Source organism: Rhinolophus sinicus, linkage group LG01 (genome assembly GCF_036562045.2).
Source record: "Rhinolophus sinicus isolate RSC01 linkage group LG01, ASM3656204v1, whole genome shotgun sequence".
NCBI lineage: Eukaryota > Metazoa > Chordata > Mammalia > Chiroptera > Rhinolophidae > Rhinolophus > Rhinolophus sinicus.
This window is the reverse complement of record NC_133751.1, coordinates 108,091,351-108,095,309: the sequence shown is the minus strand read 5'-3', so window position 1 is coordinate 108,095,309 and position 3,959 is coordinate 108,091,351.

Sequence of the window (3,959 nt, the reverse complement as noted above, 5' to 3'; positions counted from 1 at the left end):
TTGGTAGGAGACCAGGTTCCCCTGTCTCCTGTTGGGGGTACTGACTCTACTTGGGGTCTTTTGAGACTCACTTGCCATATCGCTTTTGGTGGGAGACCAGGTTCTGACCCCCAGCTTCTCACTGTTGAGGATTTGGTTTGTGAGTACTCACGTTTGGCTTTGGTTTGTCTATATACGATTTGTTGTTTGTTTGTTTTTCCCTCCTTTCCCTTCTCTGTTTGAGTCTTAAGCTAAAAACGGGAGGGATCTGTGTCTATATGGTCTGAGAGTCCTCTGCATCATATATTGGCTGATGGGTCAAATTATAAACTAATGACAAGAAAGAAAATGATGTTTTACTGTAATACCATTTGGCCCATGTATGTATTAGATTTTGAAGAGACATGGCCCCTTAACAGGTCTTTGAACTATTACACTGCTTTGCAGTTAGAATTGTTTTGTCAAAAGTTAAGAAAATGGAATGAGGTCCCTCATGTGCAAGCTTTTAGGATGTTATACACTCAGTCTTGCCCCAGAGCTATGTAAACTCTTCCAGTCTGAGATCAGGACCTTCTGAATGTACTGAAGGACATCACATCAGCCCTCTTTATTGACGGCATGCTAATGGGACTGGATGAGCAGGAAGAAACTAACACATTGGAGGTGTTGGTAAGGCCATGTGCTTCATGGGGGGGAAGATAAACCATTTAGATCCAAGGGCCTGCCATATCAGTAAAAATTTTACAAGTTCAATGGTCAAGAGTGTGTTGGGACAGTCCATGTAAAGTAAAAGATAAATTATTGCACCTCCTACCATGAAAAAGAAAGCATAACACGTGGTGGGCCTGTCTAGGTTTAGAAGCAGCATGATGGCTGCAAAAACCAGTAATAAGAAAGTGGAATGGGTATGGACTAGTCACCAACTCTGTATTCAGAAACTTGGCAAAAGTGGAGGTCTTATAAGTTTTTTTCTAACTCTCAGTGACTTTCAAGATCTTGCAGCTAACTACTACTGCCTGAGGCTGAGGTAATTGAAGGGGAAAAAAAAAAAGAAAGAGAGACACTTTTAAAACCAAGTGCCTGATTCTCATCCAGACCTCCACCCTTTTGTTCCAGCCTCTTTGAAACTATTAGGGGGCAGTTGTAAGATCTTAAGTCCTCTCTGCAATTGTTAATAGTTATGTTTATATGTATATGAGATTTCAAATGATCTCTGATATCTGTGCTGTAGGTGTTTTATATATGATGTAGTGTTTTTGCCTCTGGATGGTATTACCAGTTTGATATTTGATTGACTTAAAGAACAAGATTGAGCTTATGTAAATTAGAAACAAATAGCAAAAACTGGCCCAAGTACTTTTCAGAATCACATGATCTAAGAAAATATTTGATACTAAGGCTAGTTTAACTCTTTGTTAAATAGACATATCTGTTAAGGTTATTAACATTAGATATGGTATCTTTTGTTTAACCTGAGTTTGTAAAAATAAATTTATGTTATCTCTGTTACGAAATTTGTCAAGAGAATAGCTTGGGTAATAATTAACTTTGAAATCTCATAGAGTTAAGAACTAATAGAGGTAACTGAAATAAAAGGTTGTTACAAAGTTTTTCAGTAATAATGTTATATAGTATATGTATGATATGTGTTTTGTCATTAGAAACTCCTGGTTGTTCACAAAATATGAACAACCAGGGGTTTCTAATGACAAAACACATCAGAGTAAGGAAAGTTTTATTGAAAGTCGTGCAGAGAAAGAAGACCGCTGCCCCGGGTAATAAGGAAAGAAACACTAACAGAGGGTTGTCGGGACAGTCTTAGAATAGACCACTGCACCTAACTTTAGGTGAGCTTTTTCTTATATAGGAAAGGGTAGGTAAATGTCTGTACAGCAGGAGATGCGACATATAGACTGAGGTCATTTGACTGACATATGTTGGTTATATAAGTAGTTTCTTTCTGCACATGCTCTTACCCATAATGCATACAGAAAAACTCACCTTGAGGGGGCAAGACTTAATGTTCAATTTATTTTAATTGTATTATAATGAGGCCCAAGTTCAAATAACAGACAGTTTTCAGCAGTTTGCACATGTGTTAGGAACCAGCTAAACCCAGTTGGGTCTTCTCTCCTCCTTGTAGGGGTGTTTGGATAGTTTGATTGACACCTAGGGATGAGCCTGGGTGGTTCCTGGGGAGGGGGTGCGGCCTGGGCAGCCCCCCCTTTGGGGTCACATTTATTATCCCTTTTCTGCCTCATCAATATGTGTATGATATATATGCTTAAACATGGTTTCCCAAATTCTTTTGGTAACTTGAAATCTTGGAGTTTTGTTAGGTTGGTTTAAATGATAAAAATTATTAAATGTCTAGATATTCCAAAATAACAAAATACTGAAGTATTAATCATTGGATGAATCTGAGTTCAACTTTTGGTTTCATGTTACAGGAAAGCTAAAGGATAAATTAAGATCTGTTAATAAATGTGTTTTATGTTTTAATGAAAATATGATTCAAAAAATTAACTTTAATAAACACTGGAGCCACTTATTCGGTATTAAAAAGTAAACTGACTAATAAAAGCTCAGCAACTGTTTTGGAAGCAGGAATAACTGGTCAACTACAGCAAAAAGCTTTTCTCTAACCTTTAGAATGTAAAATGGGAGATTTCAAAATGTCTCATAGATTTCTCTATGTACCAGAGAGAAATGGCCTTATTCCCCCTCTCAGGTCAGGATCTTATACATAAGCTCAGTGCCCAAGGAGCCTGCTCACCCCCAAACAAAAGCTTCACCTACAAGTTCTGCCAGAACATGCCCTGAAGCGTCAGATGCTACTTGTCTGCCCTGAAAAGACAGAAAGAGAAACTGCCTCCAGAGACCTACGAAGCAGTGAGTACAGTCGTTTGGGCAGATGGGACATAAAGAAAAACTATTAATGTACAACCAGTAAAAATAAAGCTAAAGGAGGGGGATATGAGGCCACATCAAAAAAGAAAATCCCCTAAAAAGGAGGCTTTAGAAGGAACACAGCCAATCCTGCTAAAATTCCTGAAACACAGATTGATTTGGCCACGCCAGTCCCCATATAATACCCCCCATTGTGCCAATTAAGAAGCCACCTGCCTAATGTCCAGCTGAAAACAAGCAATAGCTCCTATGCAAGTCCCTAAAAATAGGAGACAGCTGTGGGGATTCTTAGGTATGACAGGATGTTGTCACAGATGGATCCCAGATTTTGGCCTGATAGCTAAGCCTCTTTATGAATCTTCAAAGGTACTGGATACTGAACCCCTAGTCTGGACGGTTGAATGCCAACTGGCATTTGACCACAGTCAAAGAGAAATTAATATCAGCACTGGCGCTAGGTTTACCCAAACCCCAGAAGCCATTCAAGTCACATGTGCATGAAAAGCAGGGGATAGGGTTAGGAGTCCTTGCCCAGATACAGGGAGACTCACCACAACCAACAGCCTGCTTCTCCAAAAGGGTGATCAAACAACACGAGGTGGCCACCTTGTCTGCGGGTTGCAGCTACCTGTGACATCCTACACGAAGCAGAGAAAATAACTCTCGGAAAGTCAGTGATGGTGTTTGTACCACACCAAGTCCTTGCCTTATTGGAATGAAAGGGAGGCTACCAGCTGGGCAAATAGCTGATACCAAGCTAGTTTGCTAGACAATCCTAATGTGGCCCTGCGAACTACCATGACATTGAACCCAGTCACCCAGCTACCAACCTGCAACTCAGACCCTAGCCTAACACATAACTGTCTGGAAATTCTTGACTCAGTCTATTCCAGCCGACCGGACCTGTCTGACCTGCCACTGACAGACCCTGAATGGGAGCTTTACACCAATGGGAGCAGTTTCATGGGCAATGGATAGCCAAAAGCCATGTGTGCTGTGGTGATGCAGGACAAGGTAATAGGATCTCATGCCCTCCCTGCTGGCACCTCTGCACAAAAGACCGAGCTGAT